This window comes from Lissotriton vulgaris, chromosome 11 (genome assembly GCF_964263255.1).
Source record: "Lissotriton vulgaris chromosome 11, aLisVul1.2, whole genome shotgun sequence".
NCBI lineage: Eukaryota > Metazoa > Chordata > Amphibia > Caudata > Salamandridae > Lissotriton > Lissotriton vulgaris.
In genome coordinates, this window is record NC_141699.1 from 203,707,220 (window position 1) to 203,727,448 (window position 20,229).

The window sequence follows — 20,229 nt, forward strand, 5'->3', positions numbered from 1 at the left end:
GCTCACATATCTGTTTTTTCTCTGTTTTAGAGCAAGGGTTCCTGCACAACCGGGTACAAATTAAGGTGTCCCATTTTCCTTAGTTCTCTCCCACGGTCTCCCCAGCGCAGGCTTCTGAGCCGTTGCGCCCCAGCCCCTGACCCCTCCTGTCCAGTAATAAATCTCCCCCTGACAGTCCCCAGCCTGTGTCACTCCTAAGCCAGACAGCCAATGATCAACCTAGCAGAGGGAAACTGGATGGATAGGCAAGAAAATACCTACTTTCTAAAAGTGGGATTTCCAAACCCAGATTGTAAAAATCACCCTCTCTAAAAGATGCATCTTTACATTCTGAATTCAGGCATATCAAGCTTTATTTTCCCATCTTGTTCCCCTGGGCAGTTATGCTTATGAGAGGTTATAAGCAAACTCCCCATTCTATCTTATGGGGACATATTTCTTACCGTAGTGAAAAACGAAATTGGCAATATTTCACTATCAGGACAGGCCACACACATCTAGTTATGTCCTACTTTTCACATACACTGCACCCTGCCCACAGGGGCACCATGGTCCTACCGTGGGGTGACTAACATGTTAGAAAAGGGAAGGTTAGGGCCTGGCAAGTGGGTGCACTTGCCAAGGAGACCATGCAGTACTATACTGCACACAGGCACTGCAATAGCATGCCTGAGTTATGAATATTCTGATATATGCCCTGTACGTGCATCGTTTTCTATGTAAACACGAGTATTTTAGTGTATTAGTGCGTTAGGCCTAAAATCCGAGCAGACGCCATCTTGTTGGCCCTGCTCTGTGTTGAGCTAAAGTCACATTCCTGAAGGCGCCGTGCCTGTACTTCTGTGTGCTGGGCAGAGGGAAGTCAAGCTCTTTGACCTTACTATAATGAATAGAGTTATTCTGAGCCAATTATGTGTGCCTTATATGGTCTTTCCTTGAAGCCAATAGAAGCCTTCTGTAGTTTTCCATTTAGGGTGATTGCATGGTATTCGAAAAGTATATATGATCTGTCTTGACTGTAAGACAGCAGTCTTCTCTACGGACCTCGAGGGTGGAGGTCGTGGGGAGGCTCCTCTGCGCAGAGTACTTTGTCATTAAATGATTGAACTTTCTTCACTGCCAACTGACTGATTATTTATTCGATTAATTTATTGGATGAGCTGGGCTAAGTACGGCTCTATAGGTGATCGATATTGCAGTACATCAGTTGGTGACTCTGGTGGGACTCCATGTTGGGGCCGTCCTCCCGTAATCGGGGAACAAAGGACAACAAAAAGGGGTGTCTTTGGTCGAGGGGGTGGACTGACCGAAGATTTGAAGTTACTCTGCTTTTGTGATCGGAGAGCCTCGGCTGCTAGTGACCCTCGCCGGAGTCCTACGGGCGTAACCCAGGAAGGCTGACTGTGTTGGTCGGCAGAAGTTGGTAGTGGAGAAATCGTAATCATACCTGAGTGCGCCAGGTGCGCCAGGTGAGTGAATCGTCTTGTTTTTGGTTGGATCAGTATTTGTTGGAACCGTTAACTGTTTTTTTGGATTTGGTGGTCGGTTGACCACAGAGAATTTTGGAGGTCCAACGGGGCATTATTGCAACTGCACGGGTAGACACTCCCTGGACTTGTTTGGTGAATAATAGAGATTGTGACCGGAAGCCTTAGTGTGGCCTGCATGGTGCGCACTGGGCTGGACTGTTCTCGGAAACACCTGTAGTCACACCTGGGTAGCCTTTGGACACATCTGGAGCGACGCTAAGGCAGCGGGCTTAGCCAGAATAGTCCGGGGGTGAACCAGGGGAGGGGCTGCAGGAGTGTCCATAGGTCGGTCTGTGGTTAAATCCTGTGCGGCAATCACTTTGTAGTCTTTGGACTGCCTGATTTTGGTATCTGTTTGGTCTGGAATTCGGTGTTAATTGAAGTTCTCTATGAACGGGAGTCGACTGGCTCCGTTCTTTTGGTTTGAAAAGACATGTCAATTTGAAGAATCTTTTGTAGTATGTTTTTTGTTTGTATTGTTTTGTTTGTACCTTTGAATGAATTAGATCGAAAAGTATGAATATGGCCATGTTTGAGTGATGAGTTTTTCTTGAATGAAATTTGATGGTGAGTGAATGCGACAAAAATGCTGTGTTTCAGTAAAATGTGCTTTGGATGTGGCTGCCGAAAAGGCACGTGATTGGATAAAAGTCAGCCTGTGCCTCCGGAGGGAAGTCCGAGTCATGATATGTATTGTAAGCATGGTATTACACCCCTTTTGTTTAATACATTGTGGCATAAGTAAACCAAAGATAATGTGGAATTGCAATGGCCCCTAAACGGGTCTTTTGATGATAAAAAGATACAGTATTTGCAGGATTGATTGCTTTCTAAACGTAGCCGTCAGGCAATGTTCGACACCCTAAACATGTGGCAGAAGGAAGCAAAGCATAGACGTATTAGGGAAGAAAAATTCTGTAAGGCTAAAGCAGGACAAACAATTACGCAGAAAGCTATTGCATATAATAAAAATCAGACTGAACAGAATATTGATTGTGCCTACAGGCAGTATAGGCTACAAGTAGATAAAAGTTATGTTACTCGGAAAGAACCAGAAGATGAAATAGAAGATTTACTTGATACTAGGCCCCTCTCCCTTATTCCGCTCAGCGCGTGTATCCTGCTGTCCCTTTAACTTCAGACACAGTTCCGTCGGCACGAGCCCCAGCAGTAACCCTTCCCTCTGCCCCTACGGGAACTTCTTTTGTTCCGCCTACCTCAGCGGGGGAAACGGCTACTCTAATTCCTGAACTATTATCCCCACCTCTTAGGTCCTCTCTCATTTTATCCCCTCCGACTCTAGTTCTAACCTCCCAATCTGCAAATACAGCGCCTGCCTCAGCAAATTTGACTCCTGTCCGAGCCCCAGGGGATCTTGGCACCTGGAGATTATATACACCTTCATCAATGGGGTATGGTGAGAAGGAAATGTTTGTGAATCAAGTGTCCCAGTGGATTCGGAATTCTATATATACGATTATTGATATATGGAGTACTATGAGAGACTATGAGCCTGTGATGCAGCAACATGCATTAGAGCATATGTCTAATCAACTTATTTCCCCGTGGGAACAATTTTTCCCGGATGGACGAGCTCCTCAGGTAATATATGATATTCTAGATCGGGCTCATAAGTTTGAACTAAGCCCGGAGGATGTGCATAGGAATGTTGAGACTTTAGTGAAATATCGAGAGCGGATGTTTTTGAAATGCCCAAATTGGGATTCTCAGCATCCATTGCGGGAAGTACATTCCATTTAACCATCCTGAAATTCCGGAATTACGAAATGACCAGAATGTGGTTACAAGAGCTTGTGTGGAAGCATGATTCCAGGAACAATGGGTCTACACCCCATGGAAAAGAAGTGAGGTTCTTTCTTTAAAATCACAGCTTCCCGAACCTCGGAAAAATTCTGCGGCTTAATATAAAGAGTTAACGGAGGCTGCTTCTTCAGCCGTCATGACCCTAGCCGATATAGAATTATTTTTGGGGCTCCTGGTACGGGTAGATGTGTGGCGCCAAGTGCATGACCAAGTTCATGCTGTTGAGTAAGGAGGACATGGGACCAGTTTAAGGATTGGGACAGGGACCGAAAACCAGGTGACAAACCCGAGCTGAAATAACCGATCTACCGGCTAAAATAATTACTTACATGCATTCTCTGATTCCGCCCGGAAGGTAGATTGGGATAAGTTGATGGCATGTAAACAGAAAAAGGAAGAGAGTGTTTCAGACTTCTTTACTAGATTCGAAGGCGTGTTTATCGACTTCAGTGCTCAGGATCTATCGACAGAAGGTGGCATTCAATTGTTTGTTAATCGGTTTGTGACTAATTTATTGTCTGAAGTCTCGGCCCGATTGCAAGCCGCCGAAAGCACTTGGACTACCTCTACAGTCATATTGAGCATACCTCAGTATTACGAACATAGGGAGAATGAGAGTAAGGATAAAATAGAGAAGAAAGCTAAAGATCTAAAGACGAGAGTACTGATGCAACAAGTCATTAGAGGATGAGGGGGAGAGAGAGGCGGTAGAGGATTCACCCCAAAGGGGATGGGTGGTAGACGAGGCGGAGGTCCGCCCGTTAGTTTAGGAGCGAATCAATGTGCTTACTGTAGACAGGAAGGACATTGGCGGGTTCAGTGTCCACTGTTATTGGCTCAGAATGGGGCTGTAAGAGGGAGAGGAAGAGGTGGAGGTGGTACCGATCGAAGCGTCATGAGACGGGAAGAAGTGGCCCGTGGTAACTCCGAGAAAAACTATTTACACAATCAGAAAGGTAGGCAATATTATAATGAAGACTATATGTATGGGGGAGGCGATCGGTATACCTATGCATAGGACAGCCATGGACAGAGTGGGGACCGAGTGTCTATACCCGTCAATCAGCAGGGACCTTATGTGGAGGGGCATCTGATGGGAGCCTCTGGGAACTTTTTCATTGATACGGGTGCGATGAATAGTTCCATTGCCCATTCACTGGTCCCAGGGGATGCTCTGTCCGGGCACAATAATGTTTCGGTAGGATTCTCTGGAGTCCCGGTGGTGAGCCCCATTTCAAAACCTATCCCTTTTACTATAGGTCCAATAACAGTGGACTCTCCGTTTCTGCTCAGCTCGCAATGCAGGGAAAACATATTGGGACTGGATTTGTTGAAAAGATTAAATGCTAAAATTCACTGTTCACCTGATGGTGTATATTTAACAATACACTCCCCTGACCAACAGAGTCAGCAGTGCTTTGCTAAGAACGAGCCACTCCCTCCGGAGTTGGCCACCGTTCCTTCCACGATATGGGCAACTGGGAATGCGGATGTTGGTCTTTTGAATATTTCTCCTGTTTCTATCACATTGAAACCAGACGCGAAGTTGGCCAGGATACCACAGTATAAAATTTCACCGGCTGGTGAACAAGCATTGCTCTCTATTATGCAGGATTTGATTGACAAAGGTGTAGTAGAGGAAACTGCTGCTAATGTTTGTAATAGCCTCATTTTACCGATCCTGCAGATGAGTCTGAAGATATTGATAAATATCATTTTGTAATTGACCTCCGGGAGGTCAACAAGATTGTAGTGCCCCAGTACACTGTCGTGTCTGACATTACTACCATACTCACGATGATTCCCCCAACTGCAAAATATTTTTCAGTTATTGATTTAAAGAATGCTTTCTTCATCATTCCTATTCATCCCGATAGTAGACAAATATTCGGTTTCTCGTTATCTGGTCGCAGCTTCAGATTTTGCAGCGCCCCTTAAGTCTATACAGGAATCCCTAGTATATACAGTCAAACTCTTAAAGCTGTACTAGATGAATTAACTTTGCCCCCAGGAAATGTACTCTTGCAATATGTCGATGATTTGTTGGTGGCCTGTGGTACTGAGGAAGGCTGCAAGGAGCCCACGGTAAAACTGTTGAACCATTTGGCAAGAAATGGCAATAAAGTATCCCTCTCCAAATTCCAATATTGTCAACAGGAGGTGACATATCTTGGTCATCTACTGTCGAAAGCGGGGAGAAGACTAACCCCTGTGCGTGTTACTACTATTTCTAATATGTCTGTACATCAAACTCAACGTGATGTTTGTTCTTTTCTTGGCATAACCTCTTACTGTCGCCAGTGGATTCCTAATTATTCTCTTCTTCCTAAACCTCTATTTAACCACTAAAGAAGTGCATGAACCCCTCCCTTGGGCTGACGAATGTTAGCAAGCTTTCGATTCTTTGAAATCTGCACTTTGTTCTGCACCCGTCTTGGGTACTCCTGATTACTGGAAGCCTTTTGTGCTTTATGTACACAAGGTGGACGGTTGTTCATTGTCTGTGTTAACACAAGGATTTGGTGGTAAGCAGAGACCTTGTGCTTATTTTTCAGCAGCATTGGATAGAGTGGCCCGAGCACTTCCTAGTTGTCTGAGGGCCACGGCGGTGGTAGCGGTGGCCATCCCACAATCGGAAGGGCTAGTTTTAAATTCTGATCTCACAGTGATGGTACCGCACGCTGTAGATGTGTTACTAAATACAACGAAAACACAGCACCTAACGAGTGCACGTCTTACTGGGTATGAACTGACTTTGTTTGCTCCCCATATTACAATTCAACGTTGTGCCACTCTGAACCCTGCCACGTTACTACCCCTCCCTTCGGACAGAGAAAATAATGATGTGCATGATTGCATATTTCGGACTGAAGAAGAGACGAAGGGACGGATTCACCTCACCACCGACATTCCTCTATCTGACCCCAAAGGGGAATTGTATGTGGATGGCTCTTGGTTCAAGCTAGCAGATGGCACCACAACAGCTGCATATGCCATTACGACCCTTCGCACAGTAGTTGAGACCACTCGAGTGCCCTATCAATCATCCCAGGCTGCTGAGTTAGTGGCACTATTACGGGCCTGTGAATTGAGTCAAGGATTGAGGTTGAACATTTACACGGACAGCCAATACGCCTTTGGTGTGGCCCATAGGTTTGGGCGGCTGTGGGCAGAAAGAGGATTCCTTACTTCCCATGGGCAACGAATACAACATGGTCCTTTGATCTTGCGATTGCTGACTGCCTTAATGTTACCTAAGATGGTGGCAGTGGTGAAGTGTAGCGCTCATAAAGCAGTGACAGATGAAGTTGGTGCGGGCAACGCTTTTGCCGATCAAATAGCCAAAGAGACAGCACAGTCTAAAATGACCCCGATGTTTGTGACTACAACTGCTAGGTGGGTGGCGGATTCAGAAATGTTTGATAACACTATGGAGAGTGTTTGAGAGACACAGAAAGAAGCTACCCCTGCTGAGTTCGCATACTGGGAGAAGTAAGAGGGAAGGTTGGATGAGAATAACTGTTGGACTGATTTAACTGAGAAGCAAAGATGGTTACTACCCAATGCATTAGTGAATGCTGTAGTGACTATGGCCCATGGCCCAGCTCACATTAGTGCAAGCGGGATCTGTGCATTATTGGATCCCGTCTGGAATAACCCGAATATAGCAAAGACAGCTGCACATTTGGTTCGATATTGCATGATCTGTTTACAGCATAATCCAGGAGGCACCACCTACCCTTCCTTTTGAAGTTCTCCAGATGGATTACATACATATGGAGCGTGTTAATTATTTGAAGTATGTTTTGGTTGTAGTATGTGCTTTTAGTAAATGTGTGTAAGCCTATCCGACCAAAGAAAACACTGCTCTGGCCACAGCAAAGGCTCTAATCAAGGAGCTTTTCCCCGCTACGGATTGCCTCGGCTGATCTGGACAGATAACGGGGGCATTTTAATGTAAAACTCATAAAACATGTTTGTGATGGATTACAGATTAAGCAGAAATGTAATGCAGCCAGACATCCACAATATGCAGGATTAGTGGAAAAATATAATGGAATACTGAAACTGAAAATGGCTAAAATTCAGGAAACGACAAAACTTAAGTGGCCCGACACTTTGTCCTTAGCTCTGATGTCAGTGAGAGTTACCCCCCATTCCCTATCTGGACTGTCACCTTATGAGGTTGTTTTTGGACGACCCGCAAACATCTGGGGGGTACCAAGACCTAGATCATTCAGGGACATTGAGTATCCTATGTTGACAGATTACCTGTATGTTTTGACTAAAAATCTTTGTTCTATTCATCAGCAGGTATTAGCAGTTTTGCAGCCCCTGCCAGAGGGTCCGGGACATCACTTGGAACCTGTCCAGTGGGTACTGGTCAAGAACTATCAGCGAGACTCCAGCTTGGCTCCCAGATGGTCCAAGCCACAACAAATCCTTTTGGCCACGCAGACAGAGGTGAAAGTAGATGGTAAGAGGCATTGGATACATGTCTCCCACGTGAAAAGGATACCGCTGCCCCTTCCTGGTGATCAGCTGCCTCCAGAAGGAATCTTGACCCAGGAGAGTCAGCGAGCCAACTGCTTTGTTCCTTTTTCTGACGCCCAGGAAGCTGAAGAAGGGCTAGAAAGACGAGTTCAAGAAGTAGACAGGGTATTGCCAACTGCCTCTGTAATTGTCCCGAGATTTGTTGTTTCTGCAGGTGGTCGACAAGCTCTTGATGTTCCATAGGTGGCAGATGCATCTTCTCCTGTTTTGTTTGCTGATCAGGAAACACCTGGCCATGTTCAATACAACCCGCGGCCCAGAAAACGACACAGTACCCCAGATGAAGCTGGTAGGAGATAGGGAAAGACTTAAATTACAGGGTCTGTAGAGCCCGTTCTGGGGTACTGAGCGAGACACTAGACTGAACTAGTTGAGAGCTGAGAACATTGGTATTGCTCTGTTCAGAAAGAAAGACTCAGAAGCAGTTGAGCGGCCCAGGTTGTATTTTTCTTCAAGGGTTATGTATGGACATAACCTCAACGAGAGGATCTGTTTGAATTTTTTGAGATGAACGATAGGAGCCTGCCTGTGAGGCTCTTGACGGACACAGGAAAGAAGCACCCTCTGGCAGGTTGGACTGCATCGCCCGAGTTTAGTTTTGGACTCTTAGCAAGCATGTATCCCTTTGCCCGATTTGTCCCTGAAGAAGAACGACCCTTTTTACCCCGTCATTACCCCGCTTATATACCAGTTTTCTCAAGTTGGACCACTTGTGTAAAAATGGCTTTTGTGATTACTATTATGATTCTGTTCATGACGATGATGAGTGTTTTTATATATTTGGAATTTCGTCACCCTATGCATAATGTATTAGGAACTACTCCCTCACCTCCAGAACATATGTTTTTCACTTTGGCCCCTCACAAGGAACGACATCGTCAAACCTATGCTAAAAATTTATTTGTTGAAATGCTTCATCAAACTCATAGCACAACCAATACTATGAATTGCTGGGTATGTGGTCTCTTACCCTCAGTAATGCATGAGCATGATTTATTCATATCATTGCCTTTATCCTATTTAGGGAGTTGTGAGGCCTGGTTTAAATTGTTATCAGCAATGTACATACATTATACAGTAGACCCCAAGTGATACTCTGAAAAGGACTATGCCATGATCTTAGCATATATAGAAATACATCAAGGTTTTGACCCAGAGGGAGAGGATGGGAAAGGATTACTAGACCCTAATGCTTGTATGAATTTGTATACTACTTATGAGAATGTTACTTGGCTCCAGAATGAAATTCTTGATTTTGTCGAGTTTAACCATACCCAGTACTTTCAGCAATTCATTGAAAGAAATGTTACTGATGATAGAACAGCGCCTATACCTATTTTGAATAGCACTTCTGCGTTTTGTGTGCAGGGAGCAGGACATGTCCGGGTAGGTAAAAGTAGGTGCAATTACACTTATCGTCTAAGAACTTTTAGTAGCCCCCTCTTTTGAATCCCCCAAATGTATATTTTGTGTGTGGAGAAAATGCATATACATGGCTTCCACGCAGATGGTCAGGACAATGTTATTTGCCCTTCTTATACCCCCCAGTGTATATAGCTCCCTCCAATTATCATAAAGATCATTGTCTAGATGATCCAAGTCAGTTGATTATTAGAAATAGGAGACAGATAGATGCCTCCGATGTAGATCAAACCAATACTCCCCTGCAACTGTTCACTGACATTGCAAAGGGAGTATTTCCTATATGGGGTTCTATCCTAACAAGCAGGGAAGTAAGGCAGTTGTCCAGAGTAGTTGAGTGAATCATTAATATCACTTCAGATATCCTTACTAATATGACAGTAGAGCTTCAGGCGACGAGATTTGTTTCGCTTCAAAATAGGATGGTGTTAGACGTTATCTTGGCTGATCGAGGAGGAGCTTGTTGCGTGATCAGCAGCTCCTGCTGTGTGTATATTCCTGATTTGGCCCCCAGTGTCCATTTGGCCATCCAGAGATTACATCATTTGGCCTCAGAGATTCATGTGGAAACTGGCACCTGTTCCCTCTCTGGGTGGTTCTGGGGATTACTGTCCACTTGGGGTTGGAAGCTCTTGATGATTCTGGGAGGGATAATTGGGATTATATTCCTTTGCTGTCTTTGCATACACTGTGGGCCAGCTTGCTGCTCCTATTGTGCCACTAGCCTTTCCTCTGCGATGGTTCCCTCTCAGTCCGCTGTGAAAAAGCAGATGGTCCAGCAAGAAATAAATGACCTTATGAAGATTGATGAGGGTCTGTTTAGGGATTAAAACAGTCATTAGTTAGCTACTCATGCTAAAAGGATGGATTCGATGGATATTATTGTTATGTATATTTATATTGTATGTATATTTCGATATATGCCATGTATGTGCATCGTTTTCTATGTAAACACAAGTATTTTAGTGTATTGGTGCGTTAGGCCTAGAATCCGAGCAGACGCAATCTTGTGGGCCCTGCTCTGTGTTGAGCTAAAGTCACGTATTCCCTCTTACATCGACAGAACCCTTTCTATTCAGAGTTATAGAGTAGCAGCTGAAGGGGGACTGTCTCTCTCTCTGTCTGAAGGCCCAAGGTTACATGTGTGTTTGACTGCGATAATGCACATTCCTGAAGGCGCTGTGCCTGTACTCCTGTGTGCTGGGCAGAGGGGAGTCAACCTCTTTGACCTTACTATAATGTTATTCTGAGCCAATTATGTGTGCCTTATACGGTCTTTCCTTGAAGCCACTAGAAGCCTTCTGTAGTTTTCCATTTAGGGTGATTGCATGGTATTCGAAAAGTATATATGATCTGTCTTGACTGTAAGCCAGTAGTCTTCCCTGCGGACCTCGAGGGTGGAGGTTGTGGGGAGGCTCCTCTGTGCAGAGTACTTTGCCATTAAACGATTGAACTTTCTTCACTGCCAACTGACTGATTATTTATTCGATTAATATATTGGATGAGCTGGGGTAGGTACGGCTCTATAGGTGATCGATATTGCAGTACATCACTATGCCTTAATCAATTTGTGATCATTAGTTAAACACACCATCAAAATGGACTTGATACATAGAAATCAATGACAGCTACTACTCACAGAAACCCTGCCATCACCTGTGAAAGATCCTGAGCTAGCTATTCAGGACTACATAAATTGGTTAGACACAGCCATCTGCCAGGGCAGAAAAAAGCCCTCATCCCCCTGGTTTTCAGAGGCTCTTAGACTAGAAAAACAATGATGTAGGCGTTAGGAGAGGAAATAGAGACTCAATCATGAGCACAATGAAAAAGAAGAATACAGACTTTTTCTAGCCAAATACAAAACCCTTTTGATCGAAAAAAAAAAAAGTTTGTCTTACAAATCAAATCAGCAGAAAACTTGGCCAGGGAACTATTCCAGGTAATAAACATTCTCATCAAGCAACCAGAAATTAAAGGAACATGTAATAGGTAAACCTTCTCTAACACCATTGCCCAACATTTCAGAGTCAAAGTTGATCAAATACACAACTTATTCCATCATCCTAAGAACCTAACATCACACATGGGCGATGGTATTTGTGAAAGCAATATGACTAACAATTAGACCTGGGTGTAATAGGCATAGTGGGGCTACGCGGAGTGCCAGAAAGTTGAAAACAAACTCCACACACTCTGCGGAGCTCCGCTACGCGCCACCTCCCTCCCACCCACCCTATTAACAATATGTGTAAGTGTAAAAAAATGATTTAAAGACTATGAAAAGTCCTTACCTTATCTGCGGCATCCCGGGCTGCCCTCTTCTTCCATCGCGACTTCTTAATGAAAACTGGGAATGCATGAGTGCCCGCACATGCGCTGTTTTCACAAAGAAAGCGTGATGGAGGAACAGGGCAGCCGAAGGATGCCGCAGATAAGGTAAGGAGTTTTCTTAGTCTTTAAAACGTACACAATTGTTAATAGTGAGGTTGGGAGGCCAACTCTGCTCTGCTGCGAGTGTGCAGAGGTTTGCCTACTCCGCCTACTTCGCGGAGTGCTGAGTAGACAAAACTCTGCACACTCTGTGGGAGGGGCGGAGTTCTCTTCCCAGGCCTACTAACAATACCCCTCTGCTCACCTTGACTAACTTCACTCAAATTACAGTAACACAGACTGAAAACCTCATTCAGACCACCAAACCAGGGTCTCTGGAAGATCCCTGTCCCCGGTCTGTGCTAATATTAATTCCAGATATCCTAGCCAATGTGCGAGCAAATATTTTTAAATCTATGTTTAGTACAGGTTTCTTTCCAATCCCTTGAAAGAGTGCGTCCATTTGCCCTCTTTTTAAAAAAGAACTCTCTCGACCAGAAGACCCATCTAAATACCGACCGATTTTCCTCTAAAAATAATTGAAAAAGTTGTGAACAGACAACTGACTCAATTTATCAAGGAGAATGATCATTTAGATCCCAACCGTTTGGATTTAGGTTGGAACACAGCTCGGAGACGGCCCTGATTAAAGCAATTGATAAACTAAAATTCATCCTAGACAGTGGAGTCCTATTGGATCTGTCTGCAGCCTTTGCCACAATAAACCACCCTACGCTGATCTCCCACCTGTAAGACCCAGGCATAAAAAGCACAGCCTTATAGTAAATCATTTCTGAAGAACAGGGAAAACATTGTGGTACTGGACAATTTCTGCTCCAGTGCCTTCCTACTACCTTGTGGGGTGACAATTGGATTGTCGCTTAGCCCCACCCTGTTTAATCTTTATGTAAGAGATCTTACCCTACTGATTTAATCCTTTGGTTTCTCTCTCACCTCACACATGGAAGACACGCAGATTGTTCAATCTGCCGCTAGTGACTCTAGTTACACTAATCATCAGCTTCATAGTTGCATGGGAGAAATCAGCACATGAATGAGTAAGCACTGTCTGAAACTTACTTCAGATAAAACTGAAGTGATTCTTTTGAGAAACAATCCCAATGTATGGTCTACTGCTAGCTGGTCATTGCAACAGGGTGCTCTACCCCAACCCACCACAAAGACTAATAGCATTAGGGTGTTGCTCGATGATAAGCCTAATTTTAGGAAACAATTCAACACAGTTCTATCATCCTCTTACAATACTCATAGAATCATAAGAAAAATTATATATTTTCTTCCCACTAATTCTAGGAAAACAGCCATATCCTCTTTAATCCTCTCTAAATTGGATTATTGTAATGGACTTTCCATTAACCTTCAGGCACAATATCTCAAGAAGCTCCAGATATTACAAAACTCCGCTGCCAGATTACTTCTTGGCCTTCCCAAACACCGCCCAGTCTTCCAAGCGATCAAAGATCTACATTGGCTAACAATCAAGAACTGCATGAAATTTAACGCACTCTGCCTCACTTTCAAGGCTCTGCATGCCAAAGAGCCAGAATTTCTAAGAAAGTTTATCTCTTGGTATGTTTCCAACAGAAACCTGAGATGAACTGGATCCTGCAGCGTTACCACCTTCAGATTCAAGAAAGCCAAATGGGATGGAAATAGCTTCCTTGTGGGAGCAACCAAACAATGTAATCTTCTGCAAATACACATAAGAGCGGCACCTTCTCTACAGACTTTCAGAAAACTTCTAAAAACCTGGCTTTTCACTCTTTAGCACCCCTTTCTGGTTCACCTCTGCTATCTGTTGAGCTAGCACCAAGACATCCTAGGGTATATGTAGCACTACACACATTTTTATCATAACATAACATAACATAACATAACATAACATAACATAACATAACATAACATAACATAACATAACATAACATAACATTAGTGACAGGCTACACGATGTGGCTGTGATGCAGACCATGCACTGCTATTTCTTAGACACCCAGAAATCAATCTTCCCACAACAATCTCACCATTGCAGCAGTTTGGCGATGTACCTATCCTCAATGGATAATTTCTGTTTGCTTCCACAACAGGGAACAGCCACAAATGACTGCTGCCCTTTACCAGGAACTCCTTGAAATGCAAATCAGAAACATTTAAATACCTCGTTTTTCAGATATACCATACAGAAACTATAAGGATGTAACTTAAACAAATGTGTTGCTGGCATCAGGTGGGAAATTCTATTCTGGACTGGGCTTCCACTGTCACCCCTTTTTAGGGAAGCCATTGTCAAAATGTGTTGCCTAGACTGCTCTACTTATTTATGGTGCTCCCCTTCATTATCCCTGGATCCTTTTTCGGAGATCTTAACTCACTCTAATTAGGAATGGTCTGGGCTCAACAAAGGTGTGTCTCCATGGACAATGGATGCACTTGCTTGGCGCAGGGGCAATGGGAGTCTTCAACTTAGGCACATACGATTTGCCTGACCAGGTAATGTGGATGTCATGGTGGCTCACACTGGAGACAGACCCCGAATACTAGACCTTATAAACAGGACGGCAATGCCGATCTATTGCATATGATGTTTGGTGCAGGAAGGTCAGGAACCAAGTACTCAAGATCCTTGCAAACAGTTCGAACATGCTGGCTCAAATACACCTCTAGTCTGGAGATTATAGTGCAATATTCCACAAACCCCACATTGTGGATGACACCCAAGCTAGCTGCATGGGCCAAGGCGCACTACACTCTAACCTGGACACAGAACTACATTATAATACGAGGGAACTGTAAGAAACTTGTTTATTTGCTGACAGGGGTGAAAAAACACTTCAAAGAATAATCACAATCCTTTTCAGGGTGAACCACAAAAGTCACTAAATAAACCTGTGCTTAACCCTCTGTTACCCTGGCACAAAGCAGTCAGGCATAACTTAGAGGCAATGTGTAAAGGCTTTATGCAGCATTCAAACTGTAATAAAGGGAAAACACAACATAAGAAGAATAAAAAGCCAACTTAGAAAAATATAATTCATTTTATAAAATAAAATAACACCAAAATTACAAAAATCCAATCAGTATATCCGGAGCCATGAGTTTTTAAACCTTATGGTAAAAATAGCACCAAAAAGGAGTAAGGTGCCAACCGCTGGTATCTGGTTGTGTTAGATTGGGACCATTTCAGGCTGATCACGATGCAGCACTAGTTGGGACCAAGTTTGTCCCACAGGGGGTTGTACCTTTTACCCTTGGTGCGCTGTGATGCAATGCAAACCTTTGCATCGCATTGTGTTGGGTCAGTAGACCCACCGATCAGGAGCTGAGTGGTGCTGTCATGCTAGCTTCCGTGTTGCTCTTCGTTGGATTCAGTGCAGTCAATAATTCAGGGTACGAGGTGCTGCAATGTGAGGCCCTTCCATCATCATGTGTCAGATCTGGTGAAGAAGCTGATCAGGGACTGTGGGGTTCTGTAATGCGAAGCCCTGCAATGGTCAGCACCATTCTATGTTGTATCTAGTGAAGCCACTGATTAGGAGCTGTGAGGTGCTGCGATGCGATGCCCTGCGTTGGTCTGCACAGCCCGGCATCAGATCTAATGAATCTGCTGACCAGGAACTGTGAGGTGCCGTGATGTGGAGTCCTAAGTCAGTCTGCACCACGCTTCACCAGATCAGTGAGACAGACAGAAGTACACTTCATATAAAGTGCAGCAATAATTGGTTTCTTTGATATTGTACAGCCACATGTGTTTCATGGCTTAAAGTGAACTTCTGCTTCTTCAGGGCTTAACCAAATCTCCTCACAAGCTAATACCATAGTAATGTCCTTCAAAAAAATACAAATGTTCTCTTTTAGTGTCACCATCACATTAATCCTTCCAAAACGCACTGATTCTAAAAGTACTTTATATGCCACTTTAAAAAGAATCCAGTGGTTTTTCAAAGCGTTATTCACCAATTGACTTAAAGGTCCAAAATACACAATTTTGTGACCCTGTGACTCACAAGCAAATGGCAGGACGATGAACATGTGGTGGACATCGGGGAGTTCAATCAAATGAATTATTAGGTAATGAAAAGATGCTGGGCATTTAGCCTGGTATTGAAATTCAGGATCACAAATTGGTGGTATACAAAAACATCAAAGAAACCAATTATTGCACTTAATATGAACTGTACTTTTGTACTGTGACATGTATGGTCTATGACCAAAATAAAGTTTACATTGATTGATTGACTATTGAAATTTTAAATTGTTTGAATATACAACAAACATCAATAAAATGTAGACAAGCAACACTGAATTTTAGAAGTAATGTTATGTACTAAGTGAAGATATGAACTTGTAAAATGAAAATCAAGAACTAGTGAAATTAATGTTGCATTGAGATGTTCAACAAATAAATGTAATTGTTCTTTAATTCAAACTGTGTTATTATGTTTTACTTTTTAGGGCGCTCCACTAATTTGTAACATTTATTGTTACATAGTTCATAAAATTAAAGGTAAGGGGGCCTGTTCACGAGCTACCTTTTGTAGTTTGTTTAGTAATACTTACAATAGCACTGCTAAGCTACTACAAAATGCTATTTACAAACCTAAATTAGAGGTTCAACCTCTGCCTCTAATATCTTTTTCTGTGCAGAGATGTTTGCCCTGACTGTGGAGCCTCTCGCACATATGAGTATTCATTTTAGTAGTAAATGTGGGATAAGGACAGGGAGGGGTGGCAGGAAAATGTAGAATACATACTACTAAAGAGGAGGAGGTAAGAGTGGAGTAAATAAGGCTTAAGGGACAGTCGGGGTGTGGGAGAGGAAGGGAAATGCACCCACCCACAAATGAGTAAGTCCATTGCTTCTGACACACCTCACTTGGAAAGTTATTACTGCCCAAAAGAACCCAAAACAGTCATAGTACTCCAGCTCAAAGTGAGAGTAAGTCCAGCTCCACATATGGCCAATCACGGGTACTGCAACGCCCTCCTATAGAAAGTAATGAAGATAGAGATTTAAAATAAAACTTGGAAATGTTAAATGAATTCTATTATATAAAACCATTACAAATATAAATACATTTTAATTGAATGCTAAATGTATTTAAACATATTTTAATAATCTTTTTTCCAATTAAAAAATTAACATCACATTAAATCAAAATGTTATAAAATTACTTTTACTGAATTCTATACATCACTTTTAATAATTATTAATACATATTAAAAATATATATTTCTTACCTTAGTTGGGAATTTTCTTTATTATTTAAACCTAAACAAATAATGTTATTTTAACATATTCAAACTAATTAAACTTTACATTTAAATTAATTCATTAATGGTGTGATATCTTTTATTTTGTTCGACATTTAAAATAAAATAGAAAACATTCATATTAATATTTAACGTAAAAATATTCTTACTAATGTTTTACAATTTTAATTAACTTTTTTTTACTGTTCCCTAAACTTTGTCCAAGGGCCACAGTTGCTCTAACCTCATTATTTTCTATAGGAGGGTGTTGCAATATCAGTGGTAGTCAAAGTGTGATGATGGAATTACTACTGCTCCTTTTTGGGTATAGTAACTTTACACTCATAAATTTGGCACCATTTCGGGGGGTTTAGACACGTAACTCTACAGTTTTTTTTTTATCCTCATTAGCCTTTTCGCCACCCAATTCCGAAAACAACATGATACCGCCCATGGGCTTTTTATGTCATATACCAACTTTACAGACATAGGCTTGTGCGGGACTGCAGCAAATAATGAACCTCTCATTCGTACTACCCAAGGACTAGGAGGCCAAAATCCTTGCAGGCCGCTACCTTATCTGTGTACCCCCTATTGAAAGGAGGAAAAAACAGCCGGTGAGATAGGCCAAGACCTTAATCATTGGATTATTGTTTCTAAGAGGTCTTACTCCCAGCCCCGTTTTTCCCTCCCTCACCCACAGTGCTGTAGAAAAGGTAACCAAAATTTGTGCTTTCTCTTTATCTGATCCATAGAATCTAATTTGGCAAAATATCTCATAGCTTTCACCCAATCCAAGAGAGTAGGGGATATAGGCGAAACCCATAATTTACAGATCTCCCTTCGAGCAAGCAGGACACCATAAAACACCAATTTAGCTTTGTCAGTAATGTTCTTACTCTGCAGGTCATATCTTCCAGTTATAATTAATTCAGAGCTTACCTCGATCTTCAGGTCTACAGACTGTGATGACAAGCAATTACTTACGGCCTCCCAAAACTCCCTGATGTTTGGACGGTCCACAAACATGTGCAGGTCATCTTCATTAGCACTTTTAAATTTAGGACATTCCACCAAACCGCCGACCTTGAATTTTGAAAGTCTGCGGGGAGACCAATACGCCCTGTGGATAGTGAACAAAAGATTCCGCCTTAAATTTGCAGACTTCACTATTTTATATAGCATAGTCATCGTTACTTGCCATTGAGTTCCCGTAGCGATGTCCGGCAAGCTTTCACCCCACAGGACCTCTGGAAGTAGAAACGGGCCATCCTCCGTCTCCAACATCGTCCAATACCAAAAAGCAACTTCTTTTTCATAGACTTGAGTTGAAAAAAGTTTATCTTCTATATCCTTCTGAAGTCCAATAGCAATATCCGTTTTGCTAGCCCAACTGTGGATCTGTAAATACTTGAATTTTGAAAACCCCCTTCCCCAGGTAGCTTCTCCTTGCCCCCAGTCAATCAACTTTCCGTCCGGAAATAAATTTCCCCAGCACTCTAAGCCCGCTGTTCTCAGCGGTATGGCTAATGCATCTTGGGACCAAAGGGGTGAACCTGGGGCATCCCATATAGGGGCCCTATACCCATAATAGGGAATTTTTATAACTCTCCTAATTTTATACCAGAGCTCTGCCCCTTCCTGCAAAATCTTAAACCTTACTTTCTTAAAAAACCTTGGATCAGAGAATTTGCACAAAAATCCATCCTCGTTGTAGTTACTCATCTTCAGCATAGCCAAAAACATGTTTCCAATAGCTGTAGCCGTCAGAACACCCAGCAGTATCCTAAAGTTTTTTAACTGAAAAGCCCCTGAATACAACATTTAATCCGGGGCCGCAAATCCACCTTTAAACCATCTTCTTCTTAGTTTCTTCCAGGACAGACGAGAACCTTTCGAGGCCAATATAAATGAACAAATCTCACTTTGTAACCTCTTAAACCAGTCTCTATTAAATGCCAGAGGGATTGTTTCAAACAAAAAAGTCATTTTTGGCAGGATCACTATCTCTACCAGATTCGTACGGCCGTACAGAGTGAGTAGTAAATGCCCCCAACCTCGCAATATAGAACCTATTTCTTTTTTTATCTTCAAAAAGTTGGTTTTAGTTAACTCTCCAATGTTGTGCGTGATCCATAGCCCCAAATATCTCATCTCCTTTTTACACAGAACACATTCCGTGTCTAAATTCCGCGACATAATCTCAGTCTTCTCCTCATTTATTTCATACCCTGAAACCAACCCAAATTCTTTAGTAAGCTCTAGTAAACCTTGCATTGATTGCTGCAAATTGGGGGTATAAATAATAATGTCATCTGCATATAGGCCTATTTTCTTTACCCACCCCTCTACCACGAAAGGTGGTATACTTTCTGCATTTCTAATCCTACAAGCAAGTTTTTCTATATACAAATTAAATAATAAAGAGGACAGGGGACATCCCTGCCATGTACCGCGCATCACTTTAATAGATTGTGTTAAAATCCCATTAATCAATACCTTAGAGGTGGGTGAGTGATATAAAGATAGCAAAGTACTAGTAAAACACGCCCCTAACTCAAGGTGGCCTAAAAGAGCCTTCAAAAAGGACCAATTAACTCGGTCAAAAGCCTTGGCGGCATCAAGTGCTATTACCGCCAAGGGAAGTTTATAAACCGTGGCCATATCTATGGCACCTATTAAAGAAAAAGTAAGCTCCTTTAAAAATCTGCCCTTAATAAATCCTTTTTGATCCTCCTGCACTAATTGTGGAATGACCAAGCTTAACCTGTCTGCCATAATCTTTGCGAAGAGTTTATATTCGCAATTTAAAAGCGATATTGGCCTGTATGAGTCAAGGCATTTAGGCGATTTCCCTGGTTTTGGGATTAAAACGATAACCGCCTCATTCCAAGATTCGGGCATTGACGCCTCCCCTTGAAAAAAACTATTGAATAATTGATGTAATATTGGGGCAATAGGTCCCATCAAGGTTTTGTATACTTCAACCGGAAGACCATCCGGTCCAGGAGCCTTGCCTCTCTTACCCGAATTTATGGCCCTTTCCACCTCCATTAAAGATATTTCTGCATTTAAGATCTGTTTAAACTGAGCTGGAAGTGAATCTACAAGCTGCACCCACCCCTTGATAGCTGGAAGCTCCGGAACTAAGTCCTCCTTATACACTTTTGAAAAATACTCCAAAAAAACTCTGCAATTCCTCTACTATCTGCAATTACAGTGTCTGACTCTACATCTTTCACTTCCTTAATGAAGTTGC